This window comes from Somniosus microcephalus, chromosome 24 (assembly GCF_052327205.1).
Source record: "Somniosus microcephalus isolate GS21.2 chromosome 24, FLI_Smic_1.0, whole genome shotgun sequence".
In the NCBI taxonomy this organism is placed as follows: Eukaryota; Metazoa; Chordata; class Chondrichthyes; order Squaliformes; family Somniosidae; genus Somniosus; species Somniosus microcephalus.
Window position 1 is genome coordinate 43,025,323 of NC_141010.1, and position 23,163 is coordinate 43,048,485.

General features: G+C 45.2%; 15 non-coding genes across 15 annotated transcripts; all 15 read left to right on the forward strand.

Moving 5' to 3' along the window:
- Window positions 1–830: 830 nt before the first annotated feature.
- On the forward strand, window positions 831–902 carry trnac-gca (transfer RNA cysteine (anticodon GCA)). The gene has a single exon. It is a non-coding gene; the product is annotated as a tRNA-Cys (tRNA).
- A 1,503-nt stretch (window positions 903–2,405) lies between these two features.
- Window positions 2,406–2,477, forward strand: trnac-gca (transfer RNA cysteine (anticodon GCA)). Its single transcript has one exon. It is a non-coding gene; the product is annotated as a tRNA-Cys (tRNA).
- Window positions 2,478–3,996: 1,519 nt separating this feature from the next.
- trnac-gca (transfer RNA cysteine (anticodon GCA)) lies at window positions 3,997–4,068 on the forward strand. Its single transcript has one exon. It is a non-coding gene; the product is annotated as a tRNA-Cys (tRNA).
- Window positions 4,069–5,585: 1,517 nt separating this feature from the next.
- trnac-gca (transfer RNA cysteine (anticodon GCA)) lies at window positions 5,586–5,657 on the forward strand. Its single transcript has one exon. It is a non-coding gene; the product is annotated as a tRNA-Cys (tRNA).
- Window positions 5,658–7,176: 1,519 nt separating this feature from the next.
- trnac-gca (transfer RNA cysteine (anticodon GCA)) lies at window positions 7,177–7,248 on the forward strand. The gene has a single exon. It is a non-coding gene; the product is annotated as a tRNA-Cys (tRNA).
- Window positions 7,249–8,771: 1,523 nt separating this feature from the next.
- Window positions 8,772–8,843, forward strand: trnac-gca (transfer RNA cysteine (anticodon GCA)). Its single transcript has one exon. It is a non-coding gene; the product is annotated as a tRNA-Cys (tRNA).
- Window positions 8,844–10,346: 1,503 nt separating this feature from the next.
- On the forward strand, window positions 10,347–10,418 carry trnac-gca (transfer RNA cysteine (anticodon GCA)). Its single transcript has one exon. It is a non-coding gene; the product is annotated as a tRNA-Cys (tRNA).
- Window positions 10,419–11,921: 1,503 nt separating this feature from the next.
- On the forward strand, window positions 11,922–11,993 carry trnac-gca (transfer RNA cysteine (anticodon GCA)). Its single transcript has one exon. It is a non-coding gene; the product is annotated as a tRNA-Cys (tRNA).
- A 1,519-nt stretch (window positions 11,994–13,512) lies between these two features.
- trnac-gca (transfer RNA cysteine (anticodon GCA)) lies at window positions 13,513–13,584 on the forward strand. Its single transcript has one exon. It is a non-coding gene; the product is annotated as a tRNA-Cys (tRNA).
- A 1,519-nt stretch (window positions 13,585–15,103) lies between these two features.
- trnac-gca (transfer RNA cysteine (anticodon GCA)) lies at window positions 15,104–15,175 on the forward strand. The gene has a single exon. It is a non-coding gene; the product is annotated as a tRNA-Cys (tRNA).
- Window positions 15,176–16,690: 1,515 nt separating this feature from the next.
- Window positions 16,691–16,762, forward strand: trnac-gca (transfer RNA cysteine (anticodon GCA)). Its single transcript has one exon. It is a non-coding gene; the product is annotated as a tRNA-Cys (tRNA).
- Window positions 16,763–18,265: 1,503 nt separating this feature from the next.
- On the forward strand, window positions 18,266–18,337 carry trnac-gca (transfer RNA cysteine (anticodon GCA)). Its single transcript has one exon. It is a non-coding gene; the product is annotated as a tRNA-Cys (tRNA).
- Window positions 18,338–19,840: 1,503 nt separating this feature from the next.
- trnac-gca (transfer RNA cysteine (anticodon GCA)) lies at window positions 19,841–19,912 on the forward strand. The gene has a single exon. It is a non-coding gene; the product is annotated as a tRNA-Cys (tRNA).
- A 1,519-nt stretch (window positions 19,913–21,431) lies between these two features.
- Window positions 21,432–21,503, forward strand: trnac-gca (transfer RNA cysteine (anticodon GCA)). Its single transcript has one exon. It is a non-coding gene; the product is annotated as a tRNA-Cys (tRNA).
- Window positions 21,504–23,022: 1,519 nt separating this feature from the next.
- Window positions 23,023–23,094, forward strand: trnac-gca (transfer RNA cysteine (anticodon GCA)). Its single transcript has one exon. It is a non-coding gene; the product is annotated as a tRNA-Cys (tRNA).
- Window positions 23,095–23,163: the final 69 nt, after the last annotated feature.

Below are 23,163 nucleotides of genomic sequence, written 5' to 3' on the forward strand. Positions count from 1 at the left end.
CATGGAGTGGGGCACCTCAGGAGCGGGTGAATATCCGGCTGGGCTGCAAATGTGCCCCAATTAAGAGAGGGTGGGGCTTGTGTGTAAATCTCAGGGCATTCTCGGTTGGATCATTCGGTTGCGAAGTTCATGGGACATTGGCTTGTGAGAGGGCTATAGCTCAGTGGTAGAACATTTGACTGCAGATTATAGAAGTTCCTGGTTGATATATAAATATCTCCTCATGAACTCCTATGTTATCACAGAGAACGATAGTTATACCCGCCGTCCGCTACACCATGTCCATAGTTACGATAGAAAGATATAATACTGAAGGAGGCCTTTAGCTCCATTGTGCCTGCACCGTGTGTTTGGCAGAGCTGTTCAATTAATCCCACTCCACTTCCCTTACCCCATAGCCCTGTAGATGTTTCCCCTTCAAGGATTTATCCAATTCCTTTTTGAAAGTTACCATTGAATCTGCTTCCACCACCCTTGCAAACAGTGTATTCCAGACCACAACAACTTGCTGTGTAAAAAAATGTCTCCACATGTTGCCTTTTTTTCCCTTGTCAATCACCGTAAATCTGTGTCCTCCGTTTACTGGCCCTTCTGCCACTAGAAACAGCTTAATTTGCACAATAAAAAACTTCCATGATTTTGAACAGCTGAAAAATAACTCTGCATAAAATTTCTCGCCAATTTTGAAAGAAGGGTGAGGAGTCTCTTTAAAGCAATGGTTAGCTTTATCTAATATTTGTTTGACATGACCCCGTCATCTTCCTATCCCTCATGGTGTCCTGCGCTATGCAACATTTTGATGTGAAGCAGAAAGCTGCCAATAGGGCTCTGGGGGTATAGCTCAGTGGTAGAGCATTTGACTGCAGATCAAGAGGTCCCTGGTTCAAATCCAGGTGCCCCCTCGTTACCATTTAGGCTCAATAATTAAAAATCTCTTTCTCCACAGTTGCTCTGTGTTCATTAACAATAATGCTGCTTCAGAGCTACTTTTCACCAACAGTCAATCCTTGTGGTGATGAAGCTGTAGATTGCTTATTTCGGTGATAGAGTCAGCGCAAACTGCAGTGAGAAAAGTGAAACAGCAATTTTAGTGTTGGTTTAGGGATAAATGTAACCCAGGACCATGGCTGAGCTCCCTTGACCTTCTTCAAATAATGCCATGAGATCTTTTACACCCACCAGAGCTGACAGACAAGCCTCGGTTGAATGTGTCGCCTGAAAAATGGCCCTTGCAACAAGCCAGCACTTCCCTCAGACCTAAACTGAAGTGTTAGCCTGGATTATGTACTCAAGTCTTTGGAGTGGGGTAGCTTGAACCCACAACATTTTGACTCACTAGTGCGAGTGCTACCACTGAGCTTCAGCTGATGAATAGGGCGAGCAGCCTGAGCAAACATTCTCAGAGCGAGGTCGTGCACCAAGAAAAGTGGGAGATTTTTAAATATTTGCAAAAGTTTCCACTGGCAGTGCACTACCCACCTCTTTTTCCCACAGCAGAATCCTGTCCCCAGATGGGCATTAATCCTGCGCACAAACCAGCGAGACCTTCCCCCATATGTTAATGACCTGGTGCCAGGAATGAGGCCGTGGGCATGGAGCGGGTGAATATCCGGCTGGGCTGCAAATGTGCCCCAATTAAGAGAGGGTGGGGCTTGTGTGTAAATCTCAGGGCATTCTCGGTTGGATCATTCGGTTGCGAAGTTCATGGGACATTGGCTTGTGAGAGGGCTATAGCTCAGTGGTAGAACATTTGACTGCAGATTATAGAAGTTCCTGGTTGATATATAAATATCTCCTCATGAACTCCTATGTTATCACAGAGAACGATAGTTATACCCGCCGTCCGCTACACCATGTCCATAGTTACGATAGAAAGATATAATACTGAAGGAGGCCTTTAGCTCCATTGTGCCTGCACCGTGTGTTTGGCAGAGCTGTTCAATTAATCCCACTCCACTTCCCTTACCCCATAGCCCTGTAGATGTTTCCCCTTCAAGGATTTATCCAATTCCTTTTTGAAAGTTACCATTGAATCTGCTTCCACCACCCTTGCAAACAGTGTATTCCAGACCACAACAACTTGCTGTGTAAAAAAATGTCTCCACATGTTGCCTTTTTTTCCCTTGTCAATCACCGTAAATCTGTGTCCTCCGGTTACTGGCCCTTCTGCCACTAGAAACAGCTTAATTTGCACAATAAAAAACTTCCATGATTTTGAACAGCTGAAAAATAACTCTGCATAAAATCTCTCGCCAATTTTGAAAGAAGGGTGAGGAGTCTCTTTAAAGCAATGGTTAGCTTTATCTAATATTTGTTTGACATGACCCCGTCATCTTCCTATCCCTCATGGTGTCCTGCGCTATGCAACATTTTGATGTGAAGCAGAAAGCTGCCAATAGGGCTCTGGGGGTATAGCTCAGTGGTAGAGCATTTGACTGCAGATCAAGAGGTCCCTGGTTCAAATCCAGGTGCCCCCTCGTTACCATTTAGGCTCAATAATTAAAAATCTCTTTCTCCACAGTTGCTCTGTGTTCATTAACAATAATGCTGCTTCAGAGCCACTTTTCACCAACAGTCAATCCTTGTGGTGATGAAGCTGTAGATTGCTTATTTCGGTGATAGAGTCAGCACAAACTGCAGTGAGAAAAGTGAAACAGCAATTTTAGTGTTGGTTTAGGGATAAATGTAACCCAGGACCATGGCTGAGCTCCCTTGACCTTCTTCAAATAATGCCATGAGATCTTTTACACCCACCAGAGCTGACAGACAAGCCTCGGTTGAATGTGTCGCCTGAAAAATGGCCCTTGCAACAAGCCAGCACTTCCCTCAGACCTAAACTGAAGTGTTAGCCTGGATTATGTACTCAAGTCTTTGGAGTGGGGTAGCTTGAACCCACAACATTTTGACTCACTAGTGCGAGTGCTACCACTGAGCTTCAGCTGATGAATAGGGCGAGCAGCCTGAGCAAACATTCTCAGAGCGAGGTCGTGCACCAAGAAAAGTGGGAGATTTTTAAATATTTGCAAAAGTTTCCACTGGCAGTGCACTACCCACCTCTTTTTCCCACAGCAGAATCCTGTCCCCAGATGGGCATTAATCCTGCGCACAGACCAGCGAGACCTTCCCCCATATTTTAATGACCTGGTGCCAGGAATGAGGCCGTGGGCATGGAGCGGGGCACCTCAGGAGCGGGTGAATATCCGGCTGGGCTGCAAATGTGCCCCAATTAAGAGAGGGTGGGGCTTGTGTGTAAATCTCAGGGCATTCTCGGTTGGATCATTCGGTTGCGAAGTTCATGGGACATTGGCTTGTGAGAGGGCTATAGCTCAGTGGTAGAACATTTGACTGCAGATTATAGAAGTTCCTGGTTGATATATAAATATCTCCTCATGAACTCCTATGTTATCACAGAGAACGATAGTTATACCCGCCGTCCGCTACACCATGTCCATAGTTACGATAGAAAGATATAATACTGAAGGAGGCCTTTAGCTCCATTGTGCCTGCACCGTGTGTTTGGCAGAGCTGTTCAATTAATCCCACTCCACTTCCCTTACCCCATAGCCCTGTAGATGTTTCCCCTTCAAGGATTTATCCAATTCCTTTTTGAAAGTTACCATTGAATCTGCTTCCACCACCCTTGCAAACAGTGTATTCCAGACCACAACAACTTGCTGTGTAAAAAAATGTCTCCACATGTTGCCTTTTTTTCCCTTGTCAATCACCGTAAATCTGTGTCCTCCGGTTACTGGCCCTTCTGCCACTAGAAACAGCTTAATTTGCACAATAAAAAACTTCCATGATTTTGAACAGCTGAAAAATAACTCTGCATAAAATTTCTCGCCAATTTTGAAAGAAGGGTGAGGAGTCTCTTTAAAGCAATGGTTAGCTTTATCTAATATTTGTTTGACATGACCCCGTCATCTTCCTATCCCTCATGGTGTCCTGCGCTATGCAACATTTTGATGTGAAGCAGAAAGCTGCTAGTAGGGCTCTGGGGGTATAGCTCAGTGGTAGAGCATTTGACTGCAGATCAAGAGGTCCCTGGTTCAAATCCAGGTGCCCCCTCGTTACCATTTAGGCTCAATAATTAAAAATCTCTTTCTCCACAGTTGCTCTGTGTTCATTAACAATAATGCTGCTTCAGAGCTACTTTTCACCAAGTCAATCCTTGTGGTGATGAAGCTGTAGATTGCTTTTTTCGGTGATAGAGTCAGCGCAAACTGCAGTGAGAAAAGTGAAACAGCAATTTTAGTGTTGGTTTAGGGATAAATGTAACCCAGGACCATGGCTGAGCTCCCTTGACCTTCTTCAAATAATGCCATGAGATCTTTTACACCCACCAGAGCTGACAGACAAGCCTCGGTTGAATGTGTCGCCTGAAAAATGGCCCTTGCAACAAGCCAGCACTTCCCTCAGACCTAAACTGAAGTGTTAGCCTGGATTATGTACTCAAGTCTTTGGAGTGGGGTAGCTTGAACCCACAACATTTTGACTCACTAGTGCGAGTGCTACCACTGAGCTTCAGCTGATGAATAGGGCGAGCAGCCTGAGCAAACATTCTCAGAGCGAGGTCGTGCACCAAGAAAAGTGGGAGATTTTTAAATATTTGCAAAAGTTTCCACTGGCAGTGCACTACCCACCTCTTTTTCCCACAGCAGAATCCTGTCCCCAGATGGGCATTAATCCTGCGCACAGACCAGCGAGACCTTCCCCCATATTTTAATGACCTGGTGCCAGGAATGAGGCCGTGGGCATGGAGCGGGGCACCTCAGGAGCGGGTGAATATCCGGCTGGGCTGCAAATGTGCCCCAATTAAGAGAGGGTGGGGCTTGTGTGTAAATCTCAGGGCATTCTCGGTTGGATCATTCGGTTGCGAAGTTCATGGGACATTGGCTTGTGAGAGGGCTATAGCTCAGTGGTAGAACATTTGACTGCAGATTATAGAAGTTCCTGGTTGATATATAAATATCTCCTCATGAACTCCTATGTTATCACAGAGAACGATAGTTATACCCGCCGTCCGCTACACCATGTCCATAGTTACGATAGAAAGATATAATACTGAAGGAGGCCTTTAGCTCCATTGTGACTGCATCGTGTGTTTGGCAGAGCTGTTCAATTAATCCCACTCCACTTCCCTTACCCCATAGCCCTGTAGATGTTTCCCCTTCAAGGATTTATCCAATTCCTTTTTGAAAGTTACCATTGAATCTGCTTCCACCACCCTTGCAAACAGTGTATTCCAGACCACAACAACTTGCTGTGTAAAAAAATGTCTCCACATGTTGCCTTTTTTTCCCTTGTCAATCACCGTAAATCTGTGTCCTCCGGTTACTGGCCCTTCTGCCACTAGAAACAGCTTAATTTGCACAATAAAAAACTTCCATGATTTTGAACAGCTGAAAAATAACTCTGCATAAAATTTCTCGCCAATTTTGAAAGAAGGGTGAGGAGTCTCTTTAAAGCAATGGTTAGCTTTATCTAATATTTGTTTGACATGACCCCGTCATCTTCCTATCCCTCATGGTGTCCTGCGCTATGCAACATTTTGATGTGAAGCAGAAAGCTGCCAACAGGGCTCTGGGGGTATAGCTCAGTGGTAGAGCATTTGACTGCAGATCAAGAGATCCCTGGTTCAAATCCAGGTGCCCCCTCGTTACCATTTAGGCTCAATAATTAAAAATCTCTTTCTCCACAGTTGCTCTGTGTTTATTAACAATAATGCTGCTTCAGAGCTACTTTTCACCAACAGTCAATCCTTGTGGTGATGAAGCTGTAGATTGCTTATTTCGGTGATAGAGTCAGCGCAAACTGCAGTGAGAAAAGTGAAACAGCAATTTTAGTGTTGGCTTAGGGATAAATGTAACCCAGGACCATGGCTGAGCTCCCTTGACCTTCTTCAAATAATGCCATGAGATCTTTTACACCCACCAGAGCTGACAGACAAGCCTCGGTTGAATGTGTCGCCTGAAAAATGGCCCTTGCAACAAGCCAGCACTTCCCTCAGACCTAAACTGAAGTGTTAGCCTGGATTATGTACTCAAGTCTTTGGAGTGGGGTAGCTTGAACCCACAACATTTTGACTCACTAGTGCGAGTGCTACCACTGAGCTTCAGCTGATGAATAGGGCGAGCAGCCTGAGCAAACATTCTCAGAGCGAGGTCGTGCACCAAGAAAAGTGGGAGATTTTTAAATATTTGCAAAAGTTTCCACTGGCAGTGCACTACCCACCTCTTTTTCCCACAGCAGAATCCTGTCCCCAGATGGGCATTAATCCTGCGCACAAACCAGCGAGACCTTCCCCCATATGTTAATGACCTGGTGCCAGGAATGAGGCCGTGGGCATGGAGTGGGGCACCTCAGGAGCGGGTGAATATCCGGCTGGGCTGCAAATGTGCCCCAATTAAGAGAGGGTGGGGCTTGTGTGTAAATCTCAGGGCATTCTCGGTTGGATCATTCGGTTGCGAAGTTCATGGGACATTGGCTTGTGAGAGGGCTATAGCTCAGTGGTAGAACATTTGACTGCAGATTATAGAAGTTCCTGGTTGATATATAAATATCTCCTCATGAACTCCTATGTTATCACAGAGAACGATAGTTATACCCGCCGTCCGCTACACCATGTCCATAGTTACGATAGAAAGATATAATACTGAAGGAGGCCTTTAGCTCCATTGTGCCTGCACCGTGTGTTTGGCAGAGCTGTTCAATTAATCCCACTCCACTTCCCTTACCCCATAGCCCTGTAGATGTTTCCCCTTCAAGGATTTATCCAATTCCTTTTTGAAAGTTACCATTGAATCTGCTTCCACCACCCTTGCAAACAATGCATTCCAGACCACAACAACTCGCTGTGTAAAAAAATGTCTCCACATGTTGCCTTTTTTTCCCTTGTCAATCACCGTAAATCTGTGTCCTCTGATTACTGGCCCTTCTGCCACTAGAAACAGCTTAATTTGCACAATAAAAAACTTGCATGATTTTGAACAGCTGAAAAATAACTCTGCATAAAATTTCTTGCCAATTTTGAAAGAAGGGTGAGGAGTCTCTTTAAAGCAATGGTTAGCTTTATCTAATATTTGTTTGACATGACCCCGTCATCTTCCTATCCCTCATGGTGTCCTGCGCTATGCAACATTTTGATGTGAAGCAGAAAGGTGCCAATAGGTCGCTGGGAGTATAGCTCAGTGGTAGAGCATTTGACTGCAGATCAAGAGGTCCCTGGTTCAAATCCAGGTGCCCCCTCGTTACCATTTAGGCTCAATAATTAAAAATCTCTTTCTCCACAGTTGCTCTGTGTTCATTAACAATAATGCTGCTTCAGAGCTACTTTTCACCAACAGTCAATCCTTGTGGTGATGAATGAAGCTGTCGATTGCTTATTTCGGTGATAGAGTCAGTGCAAACTGCAGTGAGAAAAGTGAAACAGCAATTTTAGTGTTGGTTTAGGGATAAATGTAACCCAGGACCATGGCTGAGCTCCCTTGACCTTCTTCAAATAATGCCATGAGATCTTTCACACCCACCAGAGCTGACAGACAAGCCTCGGTTGAATGTGTCGCCTGAAAAATGGCCCTTGCAACAAGCCAGCACTTCCCTCAGACCTAAACTGAAGTGTTAGCCTGGATTATGTACTCAAGTCTTTGGAGTGGGGTAGCTTGAACCCACAACATTTTGACTCACTAGTGCGAGTGCTACCACTGAGCTTCAGCTGATGAATAGGGCGAGCAGCCTGAGCAAACATTCTCAGAGCGAGGTCGTGCACCAAGAAAAGTGGGAGATTTTTAAATATTTGCAAAAGTTTCCACTGGCAGTGCACTACCCACCTCTTTTTCCCACAGCAGAATCCTGTCCCCAGATGGGCATTAATCCTGCGCACAGACCAGCGAGACCTTCCCCCATATGTTAATGACCTGGTGCCAGGAATGAGGCCGTGGGCATGGAGCGGGGCACCTCAGGAGCGGGTGAATATCCGGCTGGGCTGCAAATGTGCCCCAATTAAGAGAGGGTGGGGCTTGTGTGTAAATCTCAGGGCATTCTCGGTTGGATCATTCGGTTGCGAAGTTCATGGGACATTGGCTTGTGAGAGGGCTATAGCTCAGTGGTAGAACATTTGACTGCAGATTATAGAAGTTCCTGGTTGATATATAAATATCTCCTCATGAACTCCTATGTTATCACAGAGAACGATAGTTATACCCGCCGTCCGCTACACCATGTCCATAGTTACGATAGAAAGATATAATACTGAAGGAGGCCTTTAGCTCCATTGTGCCTGCACCGTGTGTTTGGCAGAGCTGTTCAATTAATCCCACTCCACTTCCCTTACCCCATAGCCCTGTAGATGTTTCCCCTTCAAGGATTTATCCAATTCCTTTTTGAAAGTTACCATTGAATCTGCTTCCACCACCCTTGCAAACAGTGTATTCCAGACCACAACAACTTGCTGTGTAAAAAAATGTCTCCACATGTTGCCTTTTTTTCCCTTGTCAATCACCGTAAATCTGTGTCCTCCGGTTACTGGCCCTTCTGCCACTAGAAACAGCTTAATTTGCACAATAAAAAACTTCCATGATTTTGAACAGCTGAAAAATAACTCTGAATAAAATTTCTCGCCAATTTTGAAAGAAGGGTGAGGAGTCTCTTTAAAGCAATGGTTAGCTTTATCTAATATTTGTTTGACATGACCCCGTCATCTTCCTATCCCACATGGTGTCCTGCGCTATGCAACATTTTGATGTGAAGCAGAAAGCTGCCAATAGGGCTCTGGGGGTATAGCTCAGTGGTAGAGCATTTGACTGCAGATCAAGAGGTCCCTGGTTCAAATCCAGGTGCCCCCTCGTTACCATTTAGGCTCAATAATTAAAAATCTCTTTCTCCACAGTTGCTCTGTGTTCATTAACAATAATGCTGCTTCAGAGCTACTTTTCACCAACAGTCAATCCTTGTGGTGATGAAGCTGTAGATTGCTTATTTCGGTGATAGAGTCAGCGCAAACTGCAGTGAGAAAAGTGAAACAGCAATTTTAGTGTTGGTTTAGGGATAAATGTAACCCAGGACCATGGCTGAGCTCCCGTGACCTTCTTCAAATAATGCCATGAGATCTTTTACACCCACCAGAGCTGACAGACAAGCCTCGGTTGAATGTGTCGCCTGAAAAATGGCCCTTGCAACAAGCCAGCACTTCCCTCAGACCTAAACTGAAGTGTTAGCCTGGATTATGTACTCAAGTCTTTGGAGTGGGGTAGCTTGAACCCACAACATTTTGACTCACTAGTGCGAGTGCTACCACTGAGCTTCAGCTGATGAATAGGGCGAGCAGCCTGAGCAAACATTCTCAGAGCGAGGTCGTGCACCAAGAAAAGTGGGAGATTTTTAAATATTTGCAAAAGTTTCCACTGGCAGTGCACTACCCACCTCTTTTTCCCACAGCAGAATCCTGTCCCCAGATGGGCATTAATCCTGCGCACAGACCAGCGAGACCTTCCCCCATATGTTAATGACCTGGTGCCAGGAATGAGGCCGTGGGCATGGAGCGGGTGAATATCCGGCTGGGCTGCAAATGTGCCCCAATTAAGAGAGGGTGGGGCTTGTGTGTAAATCTCAGGGCATTCTCGGTTGGATCATTCGGTTGCGAAGTTCATGGGACATTGGCTTGTGAGAGGGCTATAGCTCAGTGGTAGAACATTTGACTGCAGATTATAGAAGTTCCTGGTTGATATATAAATATCTCCTCATGAACTCCTATGTTATCACAGAGAACGATAGTTATACCCGCCGTCCGCTACACCATGTCCATAGTTACGATAGAAAGATATAATACTGAAGGAGGCCTTTAGCTCCATTGTGCCTGCACCGTGTGTTTGGCAGAGCTGTTCAATTAATCCCACTCCACTTCCCTTACCCCATAGCCCTGTAGATGTTTCCCCTTCAAGGATTTATCCAATTCCTTTTTGAAAGTTACCATTGAATCTGCTTCCACCACCCTTGCAAACAGTGTATTCCAGACCACAACAACTTGCTGTGTAAAAAAATGTCTCCACATGTTGCCTTTTTTTCCCTTGTCAATCACCGTAAATCTGTGTCCTCCGGTTACTGGCCCTTCTGCCACTAGAAACAGCTTAATTTGCACAATAAAAAACTTCCATGATTTTGAACAGCTGAAAAATAACTCTGCATAAAATTTCTCGCCAATTTTGAAAGAAGGGTGAGGAGTCTCTTTAAAGCAATGGTTAGCTTTATCTAATATTTGTTTGACATGACCCCGTCATCTTCCTATCCCTCATGGTGTCCTGCGCTATGCAACATTTTGATGTGAAGCAGAAAGCTGCCAATAGGGCTCTGGGGGTATAGCTCAGTGGTAGAGCATTTGTCTGCAGATCAAGAGGTCCCTGGTTCAAATCCAGGTGCCCCCTCGTTACCATTTAGGCTCAATAATTAAAAATCTCTTTCTCCACAGTTGCTCTGTGTTCATTAACAATAATGCTGCTTCAGAGCTACTTTTCACCAACAGTCAATCCTTGTGGTGATGAAGCTGTAGATTGCTTATTTCGGTGATAGAGTCAGCGCAAACTGCAGTGAGAAAAGTGAAACAGCAATTTTAGTGTTGGTTTAGGGATAAATGTAACCCAGGACCATGGCTGAGCTCCCTTGACCTTCTTCAAATAATGCCATGAGATCTTTTACACCCACCAGAGCTGACAGACAAGCCTCGGTTGAATGTGTCGCCTGAAAAATGGCCCTTGCAACAAGCCAGCACTTCCCTCAGACCTAAACTGAAGTGTTAGCCTGGATTATGTACTCAAGTCTTTGGAGTGGGGTAGCTTGAACCCACAACATTTTGACTCACTAGTGCGAGTGCTACCACTGAGCTTCAGCTGATGAATAGGGCGAGCAGCCTGAGCAAACATTCTCAGAGCGAGGTCGTGCACCAAGAAAAGTGGGAGATTTTTAAATATTTGCAAAAGTTTCCACTGGCAGTGCACTACCCACCTCTTTTTCCCACAGCAGAATCCTGTCCCCAGATGGGCATTAATCCTGCGCACAGACCAGCGAGACCTTCCCCCATATGTTAATGACCTGGTGCCAGGAATGAGGCCGTGGGCATGGAGCGGGTGAATATCCGGCTGGGCTGCAAATGTGCCCCAATTAAGAGAGGGTGGGGCTTGTGTGTAAATCTCAGGGCATTCTCGGTTGGATCATTCGGTTGCGAAGTTCATGGGACATTGGCTTGTGAGAGGGCTATAGCTCAGTGGTAGAACATTTGACTGCAGATTATAGAAGTTCCTGGTTGATATATAAATATCTCCTCATGAACTCCTATGTTATCACAGAGAACGATAGTTATACCCGCCGTCCGCTACACCATGTCCATAGTTACGATAGAAAGATATAATACTGAAGGAGGCCTTTAGCTCCATTGTGCCTGCACCGTGTGTTTGGCAGAGCTGTTCAATTAATCCCACTCCACTTCCCTTACCCCATAGCCCTGTAGATGTTTCCCCTTCAAGGATTTATCCAATTCCTTTTTGAAAGTTACCATTGAATCTGCTTCCACCACCCTTGCAAACAGTGTATTCCAGACCACAACAACTTGCTGTGTAAAAAAATGTCTCCACATGTTGCCTTTTTTTCCCTTGTCAATCACCGTAAATCTGTGTCCTCCGGTTACTGGCCCTTCTGCCACTAGAAACAGCTTAATTTGCACAATAAAAAACTTCCATGATTTTGAACAGCTGAAAAATAACTCTGCATAAAATTTCTCGCCAATTTTGAAAGAAGGGTGAGGAGTCTCTTTAAAGCAATGGTTAGCTTTATCTAATATTTGTTTGACATGACCCCGTCATCTTCCTATCCCTCATGGTGTCCTGCGCTATGCAACATTTTGATGTGAAGCAGAAAGCTGCCAATAGGGCTCTGGGGGTATAGCTCAGTGGTAGAGCATTTGACTGCAGATCAAGAAGTCCCTGGTTCAAATCCAGGTGACCCCTCGTTACCATTTAGGCTCAATAATTAAAAATCTCTTTCTCCACAGTTGCTCTGTGTTCATTAACAATAATGCTGCTCCAGAGCTACTTTTCACCAACAGTCAATCCTTGTGGTGATGAAGCTGTAGATTGCTTATTTCGGTGATAGAGTCAGCGCAAACTGCAGTGAGAAAAGTGAAACAGCAATTTTAGTGTTGGTTTAGGGATAAATGTAACCCAGGACCATGGCTGAGCTCCCTTGACCTTCTTCAAATAATGCCATGAGATCTTTTACACCCACCAGAGCTGACAGACAAGCCTCGGTTGAATGTGTCGCCTGAAAAATGGCCCTTGCAACAAGCCAGCACTTCCCTCAGACCTAAACTGAAGTGTTAGCCTGGATTATGTACTCAAGTCTTTGGAGTGGGGTAGCTTGAACCCACAACATTTTGGCTCACTAGTGCGAGTGCTACCACTGAGCTTCAGCTGATGAATAGGGCGAGCAGCCTGAGCAAACATTCTCAGAGCGAGGTCGTGCACCAAGAAAAGTGGGAGATTTTTAAATATTTGCAAAAGTTTCCACTGGCAGTGCACTACCCACCTATTTTTCCCACAGCAGAACCCTGTCCCCAAATGGGCATTAATCCTGCGCACAGACCAGCGAGACCTTCCCCCATATTTTAATGACCTGGTGCCAGGAATGAGGCCGTGGGCATGGAGCGGGGCACCTCAGGAGCGGGTGAATATCCGGCTGGGCTGCAAATGTGCCCCAATTAAGAGAGGGTGGGGCTTGTGCGTAAATCTCAGGGCATTCTCGGTTGGATCATTCGGTTGCGAAGTTCATGGGACATTGGCTTGTGAGAGGGCTATAGCTCAGTGGTAGAACATTTGACTGCAGATTATAGAAGTTCCTGGTTGATATATAAATATCTCCTCATGAACTCCTATGTTATCACAGAGAACGATAGTTATACCCGCCGTCCGCTACACCATGTCCATAGTTACGATAGAAAGATATAATACTGAAGGAGGCCTTTAGCTCCATTGTGCCTGCACCGTGTGTTTGGCAGAGCTGTTCAATTAATCCCACTCCACTTCCCTTACCCCATAGCCCTGTAGATGTTTCCCCTTCAAGGATTTATCCAATTCCTTTTTGAAAGTTACCATTGAATCTGCTTCCATCACCCTTGCAAACAGTGTATTCCAGACCACAACAACTTGCTGTGTAAAAAAATGTCTCCACATGTTGCCTTTTTTTCCCTTGTCAATCACCGTAAATCTGTGTCCTCCGGTTACTGGCCCTTCTGCCACTAGAAACAGCTTAATTTGCACAATAAAAAACTTCCATGATTTTGAACAGCTGAAAAATAACTCTGCATAAAATTTCTCGCCAATTTTGAAAGAAGGGTGAGGAGTCTCTTTAAAGCAATGGTTAGCTTTATCTAATATTTGTTTGACATGACCCCGTCATCTTCCTATCCCTCATGGTGTCCTGCGCTATGCAACATTTTGATGTGAAGCAGAAAGCTGCCAATAGGGCTCTGGGGGTATAGCTCAGTGGTAGAGCATTTGACTGCAGATCAAGAGGTCCCTGGTTCAAATCCAGGTGCCCCCTCGTTACCATTTAGGCTCAATAATTAAAAATCTCTTTCTCCACAGTTGCTCTGTGTTCATTAACAATAATGCTGCTCCAGAGCTACTTTTCACCAACAGTCAATCCTTGTGGTGATGAAGCTGTAGATTGCTTATTTCGGTGATAGAGTCAGCGCAAACTGCAGTGAGAAAAGTGAAACAGCAATTTTAGTGTTGGTTTAGGGATAAATGTAACCCAGGACCATGGCTGAGCTCCCTTGACCTTCTTCAAATAATGCCATGAGATCTTTTACACCCACCAGAGCTGACAGACAAGCCTCGGTTGAATGTGTCGCCTGAAAAATGGCCCTTGCAACAAGCCAGCACTTCCCTCAGACCTAAACTGAAGTGTTAGCCTGGATTATGTACTCAAGTCTTTGGAGTGGGGTAGCTTGAACCCACAACATTTTGGCTCACTAGTGCGAGTGCTACCACTGAGCTTCAGCTGATGAATAGGGCGAGCAGCCTGAGCAAACATTCTCAGAGCGAGGTCGTGCACCAAGAAAAGTGGGAGATTTTTAAATATTTGCAAAAGTTTCCACTGGCAGTGCACTACCCACCTATTTTTCCCACAGCAGAACCCTGTCCCCAGATGGGCATTAATCCTGCGCACAGACCAGCGAGACCTTCCCCCATATTTTAATGACCTGGTGCCAGGAATGAGGCCGTGGGCATGGAGCGGGGCACCTCAGGAGCGGGTGAATATCCGGCTGGGCTGCAAATGTGCCCCAATTAAGAGAGGGTGGGGCTTGTGCGTAAATCTCAGGGCATTCTCGGTTGGATCATTCGGTTGCGAAGTTCATGGGACATTGGCTTGTGAGAGGGCTATAGCTCAGTGGTAGAACATTTGACTGCAGATTATAGAAGTTCCTGGTTGATATATAAATATCTCCTCATGAACTCCTATGTTATCACAGAGAACGATAGTTATACCCGCCGTCCGCTACACCATGTCCATAGTTACGATAGAAAGATATAATACTGAAGGAGGCCTTTAGCTCCATTGTGCCTGCACCGTGTGTTTGGCAGAGCTGTTCAATTAATCCCACTCCACTTCCCTTACCCCATAGCCCTGTAGATGTTTCCCCTTCAAGGATTTATCCAATTCCTTTTTGAAAGTTACCATTGAATCTGCTTCCATCACCCTTGCAAACAGTGTATTCCAGACCACAACAACTTGCTGTGTAAAAAAATGTCTCCACATGTTGCCTTTTTTTCCCTTGTCAATCACCGTAAATCTGTGTCCTCCGGTTACTGGCCCTTCTGCCACTAGAAACAGCTTAATTTGCACAATAAAAAACTTCCATGATTTTGAACAGCTGAAAAATAACTCTGCATAAAATTTCTCGCCAATTTTGAAAGAAGGGTGAGGAGTCTCTTTAAAGCAATGGTTAGCTTTATCTAATATTTCTTTGACATGACCCCGTCATCTTCCTATCCCTCATGGTGTCCTGCGCTATGCAACATTTTGATGTGAAGCAGAAAGCTGCCAATAGGGCTCTGGGGGTATAGCTCAGTGGTAGAGCATTTGACTGCAGATCAAGAGGTCCCTGGTTCAAATCCAGGTGCCCCCTCGTTACCATTTAGGCTCAATAATTAAAAATCTCTTTCTCCACAGTTGCTCTGTGTTTATTAACAATAATGCTGCTTCAGAGCTACTTTTCACCAACAGTCAATCCTTGTGGTGATGAAGCTGTAGATTGCTTATTTCGGTGATAGAGTCAGTGCAAACTGCAGTGAGAAAAGTGAAACAGCAATTTTAGTGTTGGCTTAGGGATAAATGTAACCCAGGACCATGGCTGAGCTCCCTTGACCTTCTTCAAATAATGCCATGAGATCTTTTACACCCACCAGAGCTGACAGACAAGCCTCGGTTGAATGTGTCGCCTGAAAAATGGCCCTTGCAACAAGCCAGCACTTCCCTCAGACCTAAACTGAAGTGTTAGCCTGGATTATGTACTCAAGTCTTTGGAGTTAGCTTGAACCCACAACATTTTGACTCACTAGTGCGAGTGCTACCACTGAGCTTCAGCTGATGAATAGGGCGAGCAGCCTGAGCAAACATTCTCAGAGCGAGGTCGTGCACCAAGAAAAGTGGGAGATTTTTAAATATTTGCAAAAGTTTCCACTGGCAGTGCACTACCCACCTCTTTTTCCCACAGCAGAATCCTGTCCCCAGATGGGCATTAATCCTGCGCACAAACCAGCGAGACCTTCCCCCATATGTTAATGACCTGGTGCCAGGAATGAGGCCGTGGGCATGGAGCGGGGCACCTCAGGAGCGGGTGAATATCCGGCTGGGCTGCAAATGTGCCCCAATTAAGAGAGGGTGGGGCTTGTGTGTAAATCTCAGGGCATTCTCGGTTGGATCATTCGGTTGCGAAGTTCATGGGACATTGGCTTGTGAGAGGGCTATAGCTCAGTGGTAGAACATTTGACTGCAGATTATAGAAGTTCCTGGTTGATATATAAATATCTCCTCATGAACTCCTATGTTATCACAGAGAACGATAGTTATACTCGCCGTCCGCTACACCATGTCCATAGTTACGATAGAAAGATATAATACTGAAGGAGGCCTTTAGCTCCATTGTGCCTGCACCGTGTGTTTGGCAGAGCTGTTCAATTAATCCCACTCCACTTCCCTTACCCCATAGCCCTGTAGATGTTTCCCCTTCAAGGATTTATCCAATTCCTTTTTGAAAGTTACCATTGAATCTGCTTCCACCACCCTTGCAAACAGTGTATTCCAGACCACAACAACTTGCTGTGTAAAAAAATGTCTCCACATGTTGCCTTTTTTTCCCTTGTCAATCACCGTAAATCTGTGTCCTCCGGTTACTGGCCCTTCTGCCACTAGAAACAGCTTAATTTGCACAATAAAAAACTTCCATGATTTTGAACAGCTGAAAAATAACTCTGCATAAAATTTCTCGCCAATTTTGAAAGAAGGGTGAGGAGTCTCTTTAAAGCAATGGTTAGCTTTATCTAATATTTGTTTGACATGACCCCGTCATCTTCCTATCCCACATGGTGTCCTGCGCTATGCAACATTTTGATGTGAAGCAGAAAGCTGCCAATAGGGCTCTGGGGGTATAGCTCAGTGGTAGAGCATTTGACTGCAGATCAAGAGGTCCCTGGTTCAAATCCAGGTGCCCCCTCGTTACCATTTAGGCTCAATAATTAAAAATCTCTTTCTCCACAGTTGCTCTGTGTTCATTAACAATAATGCTGCTTCAGAGCTACTTTTCACCAACAGTCAATCCTTGTGGTGATGAAGCTGTAGATTGCTTATTTCGGTGATAGAGTCAGCGCAAACTGCAGTGAGAAAAGTGAAACAGCAATTTTAGTGTTGGTTTAGGGATAAATGTAACCCAGGACCATGGCTGAGCTCCCGTGACCTTCTTCAAATAATGCCATGAGATCTTTTACACCCACCAGAGCTGACAGACAAGCCTCGGTTGAATGTGTCGCCTGAAAAATGGCCCTTGCAACAAGCCAGCACTTCCCTCAGACCTAAACTGAAGTGTTAGCCTGGATTATGTACTCAAGTCTTTGGAGTGGGGTAGCTTGAACCCACAACATTTTGACTCACTAGTGCGAGTGCTACCACTGAGCTTCAGCTGATGAATAGGGCGAGCAGCCTGAGCAAACATTCTCAGAGCGAGGTCGTGCACCAAGAAAAGTGGGAGATTTTTAAATATTTGCAAAAGTTTCCACTGGCAGTGCACTACCCACCTCTTTTTCCCACAGCAGAATCCTGTCCCCAGATGGGCATTAATCCTGCGCACAGACCAGCGAGACCTTCCCCCATATGTTAATGACCTGGTGCCAGGAATGAGGCCGTGGGCATGGAGCGGGTGAATATCCGGCTGGGCTGCAAATGTGCCCCAATTAAGAGAGGGTGGGGCTTGTGTGTAAATCTCAGGGCATTCTCGGTTGGATCATTCGGTTGCGAAGTTCATGGGACATTGGCTTGTGAGAGGGCTATAGCTCAGTGGTAGAACATTTGACTGCAGATTATAGAAGTTCCTGGTTGATATATAAATATCTCCTCATGAACTCCTATGTTATCACAGAGAACGATAGTTATACCCGCCGTCCGCTACACCATGTCCATAGTTACGATAGAAAGATATAATACTGAAGGAGGCCTTTAGCTCCATTGTGCCTGCACCGTGTGTTTGGCAGAGCTGTTCAATTAATCCCACTCCACTTCCCTTACCCCATAGCCCTGTAGATGTTTCCCCTTCAAGGATTTATCCAATTCCTTTTTGAAAGTTACCATTGAATCTGCTTCCACCACCCTTGCAAACAGTGTATTCCAGACCACAACAACTTGCTGTGTAAAAAAATGTCTCCACATGTTGCCTTTTTTTCCCTTGTCAATCACCGTAAATCTGTGTCCTCCGGTTACTGGCCCTTCTGCCACTAGAAACAGCTTAATTTGCACAATAAAAAACTTCCATGATTTTGAACAGCTGAAAAATAACTCTGCATAAAATTTCTCGCCAATTTTGAAAGAAGGGTGAGGAGTCTCTTTAAAGCAATGGTTAGCTTTATCTAATATTTGTTTGACATGACCCCGTCATCTTCCTATCCCTCATGGTGTCCTGCGCTATGCAACATTTTGATGTGAAGCAGAAAGCTGCCAATAGGGCTCTGGGGGTATAGCTCAGTGGTAGAGCATTTGTCTGCAGATCAAGAGGTCCCTGGTTCAAATCCAGGTGCCCCCTCGTTACCATTTAGGCTCAATAATTAAAAATCTCTTTCTCCACAGTTGCTCTGTGTTCATTAACAATAATGCTGCTTCAGAGCTACTTTTCACCAACAGTCAATCCTTGTGGTGATGAAGCTGTAGATTGCTTATTTCGGTGATAGAGTCAGCGCAAACTGCAGTGAGAAAAGTGAAACAGCAATTTTAGTGTTGGTTTAGGGATAAATGTAACCCAGGACCATGGCTGAGCTCCCTTGACCTTCTTCAAATAATGCCATGAGATCTTTTACACCCACCAGAGCTGACAGACAAGCCTCGGTTGAATGTGTCGCCTGAAAAATGGCCCTTGCAACAAGCCAGCACTTCCCTCAGACCTAAACTGAAGTGTTAGCCTGGATTATGTACTCAAGTCTTTGGAGTGGGGTAGCTTGAACCCACAACATTTTGACTCACTAGTGCGAGTGCTACCACTGAGCTTCAGCTGATGAATAGGGCGAGCAGCCTGAGCAAACATTCTCAGAGCGAGGTCGTGCACCAAGAAAAGTGGGAGATTTTTAAATATTTGCAAAAGTTTCCACTGGCAGTGCACTACCCACCTCTTTTTCCCACAGCAGAATCCTGTCCCCAGATGGGCATTAATCCTGCGCACAGACCAGCGAGACCTTCCCCCATATGTTAATGACCTGGTGCCAGGAATGAGGCCGTGGGCATGGAGCGGGTGAATATCCGGCTGGGCTGCAAATGTGCCCCAATTAAGAGAGGGTGGGGCTTGTGTGTAAATCTCAGGGCATTCTCGGTTGGATCATTCGGTTGCGAAGTTCATGGGACATTGGCTTGTGAGAGGGCTATAGCTCAGTGGTAGAACATTTGACTGCAGATTATAGAAGTTCCTGGTTGATATATAAATATCTCCTCATGAACTCCTATGTTATCACAGAGAACGATAGTTATACCCGCCGTCCGCTACACCATGTCCATAGTTACGATAGAAAGATATAATACTGAAGGAGGCCTTTAGCTCCATTGTGCCTGCACCGTGTGTTTGGCAGAGCTGTTCAATTAATCCCACTCCACTTCCCTTACCCCATAGCCCTGTAGATGTTTCCCCTTCAAGGATTTATCCAATTCCTTTTTGAAAGTTACCATTGAATCTGCTTCCACCACCCTTGCAAACAGTGTATTCCAGACCACAACAACTTGCTGTGTAAAAAAATGTCTCCACATGTTGCCTTTTTTTCCCTTGTCAATCACCGTAAATCTGTGTCCTCCGGTTACTGGCCCTTCTGCCACTAGAAACAGCTTAATTTGCACAATAAAAAACTTCCATGATTTTGAACAGCTGAAAAATAACTCTGCATAAAATTTCTCGCCAATTTTGAAAGAAGGGTGAGGAGTCTCTTTAAAGCAATGGTTAGCTTTATCTAATATTTGTTTGACATGACCCCGTCATCTTCCTATCCCTCATGGTGTCCTGCGCTATGCAACATTTTGATGTGAAGCAGAAAGCTGCCAATAGGGCTCTGGGGGTATAGCTCAGTGGTAGAGCATTTGACTGCAGATCAAGAAGTCCCTGGTTCAAATCCAGGTGACCCCTCGTTACCATTTAGGCTCAATAATTAAAAATCTCTTTCTCCACAGTTGCTCTGTGTTCATTAACAATAATGCTGCTCCAGAGCTACTTTTCACCAACAGTCAATCCTTGTGGTGATGAAGCTGTAGATTGCTTATTTCGGTGATAGAGTCAGCGCAAACTGCAGTGAGAAAAGTGAAACAGCAATTTTAGTGTTGGTTTAGGGATAAATGTAACCCAGGACCATGGCTGAGCTCCCTTGACCTTCTTCAAATAATGCCATGAGATCTTTTACACCCACCAGAGCTGACAGACAAGCCTCGGTTGAATGTGTCGCCTGAAAAATGGCCCTTGCAACAAGCCAGCACTTCCCTCAGACCTAAACTGAAGTGTTAGCCTGGATTATGTACTCAAGTCTTTGGAGTGGGGTAGCTTGAACCCACAACATTTTGGCTCACTAGTGCGAGTGCTACCACTGAGCTTCAGCTGATGAATAGGGCGAGCAGCCTGAGCAAACATTCTCAGAGCGAGGTCGTGCACCAAGAAAAGTGGGAGATTTTTAAATATTTGCAAAAGTTTCCACTGGCAGTGCACTACCCACCTATTTTTCCCACAGCAGAACCCTGTCCCCAAATGGGCATTAATCCTGCGCACAGACCAGCGAGACCTTCCCCCATATTTTAATGACCTGGTGCCAGGAATGAGGCCGTGGGCATGGAGCGGGGCACCTCAGGAGCGGGTGAATATCCGGCTGGGCTGCAAATGTGCCCCAATTAAGAGAGGGTGGGGCTTGTGCGTAAATCTCAGGGCATTCTCGGTTGGATCATTCGGTTGCGAAGTTCATGGGACATTGGCTTGTGAGAGGGCTATAGCTCAGTGGTAGAACATTTGACTGCAGATTATAGAAGTTCCTGGTTGATATATAAATATCTCCTCATGAACTCCTATGTTATCACAGAGAACGATAGTTATACCCGCCGTCCGCTACACCATGTCCATAGTTACGATAGAAAGATATAATACTGAAGGAGGCCTTTAGCTCCATTGTGCCTGCACCGTGTGTTTGGCAGAGCTGTTCAATTAATCCCACTCCACTTCCCTTACCCCATAGCCCTGTAGATGTTTCCCCTTCAAGGATTTATCCAATTCCTTTTTGAAAGTTACCATTGAATCTGCTTCCATCACCCTTGCAAACAGTGTATTCCAGACCACAACAACTTGCTGTGTAAAAAAATGTCTCCACATGTTGCCTTTTTTTCCCTTGTCAATCACCGTAAATCTGTGTCCTCCGGTTACTGGCCCTTCTGCCACTAGAAACAGCTTAATTTGCACAATAAAAAACTTCCATGATTTTGAACAGCTGAAAAATAACTCTGCATAAAATTTCTCGCCAATTTTGAAAGAAGGGTGAGGAGTCTCTTTAAAGCAATGGTTAGCTTTATCTAATATTTGTTTGACATGACCCCGTCATCTTCCTATCCCTCATGGTGTCCTGCGCTATGCAACATTTTGATGTGAAGCAGAAAGCTGCCAATAGGGCTCTGGGGGTATAGCTCAGTGGTAGAGCATTTGACTGCAGATCAAGAGGTCCCTGGTTCAAATCCAGGTGCCCCCTCGTTACCATTTAGGCTCAATAATTAAAAATCTCTTTCTCCACAGTTGCTCTGTGTTCATTAACAATAATGCTGCTCCAGAGCTACTTTTCACCAACAGTCAATCCTTGTGGTGATGAAGCTGTAGATTGCTTATTTCGGTGATAGAGTCAGCGCAAACTGCAGTGAGAAAAGTGAAACAGCAATTTTAGTGTTGGTTTAGGGATAAATGTAACCCAGGACCATGGCTGAGCTCCCTTGACCTTCTTCAAATAATGCCATGAGATCTTTTACACCCACCAGAGCTGACAGACAAGCCTCGGTTGAATGTGTCGCCTGAAAAATGGCCCTTGCAACAAGCCAGCACTTCCCTCAGACCTAAACTGAAGTGTTAGCCTGGATTATGTACTCAAGTCTTTGGAGTGGGGTAGCTTGAACCCACAACATTTTGGCTCACTAGTGCGAGTGCTACCACTGAGCTTCAGCTGATGAATAGGGCGAGCAGCCTGAGCAAACATTCTCAGAGCGAGGTCGTGCACCAAGAAAAGTGGGAGATTTTTAAATATTTGCAAAAGTTTCCACTGGCAGTGCACTACCCACCTATTTTTCCCACAGCAGAACCCTGTCCCCAGATGGGCATTAATCCTGCGCACAGACCAGCGAGACCTTCCCCCATATTTTAATGACCTGGTGCCAGGAATGAGGCCGTGGGCATGGAGCGGGGCACCTCAGGAGCGGGTGAATATCCGGCTGGGCTGCAAATGTGCCCCAATTAAGAGAGGGTGGGGCTTGTGCGTAAATCTCAGGGCATTCTCGGTTGGATCATTCGGTTGCGAAGTTCATGGGACATTGGCTTGTGAGAGGGCTATAGCTCAGTGGTAGAACATTTGACTGCAGATTATAGAAGTTCCTGGTTGATATATAAATATCTCCTCATGAACTCCTATGTTATCACAGAGAACGATAGTTATACCCGCCGTCCGCTACACCATGTCCATAGTTACGATAGAAAGATATAATACTGAAGGAGGCCTTTAGCTCCATTGTGCCTGCACCGTGTGTTTGGCAGAGCTGTTCAATTAATCCCACTCCACTTCCCTTACCCCATAGCCCTGTAGATGTTTCCCCTTCAAGGATTTATCCAATTCCTTTTTGAAAGTTACCATTGAATCTGCTTCCATCACCCTTGCAAACAGTGTATTCCAGACCACAACAACTTGCTGTGTAAAAAAATGTCTCCACATGTTGCCTTTTTTTCCCTTGTCAATCACCGTAAATCTGTGTCCTCCGGTTACTGGCCCTTCTGCCACTAGAAACAGCTTAATTTGCACAATAAAAAACTTCCATGATTTTGAACAGCTGAAAAATAACTCTGCATAAAATTTCTCGCCAATTTTGAAAGAAGGGTGAGGAGTCTCTTTAAAGCAATGGTTAGCTTTATCTAATATTTCTTTGACATGACCCCGTCATCTTCCTATCCCTCATGGTGTCCTGCGCTATGCAACATTTTGATGTGAAGCAGAAAGCTGCCAATAGGGCTCTGGGGGTATAGCTCAGTGGTAGAGCATTTGACTGCAGATCAAGAGGTCCCTGGTTCAAATCCAGGTGCCCCCTCGTTACCATTTAGGCTCAATAATTAAAAATCTCTTTCTCCACAGTTGCTCTGTGTTTATTAACAATAAT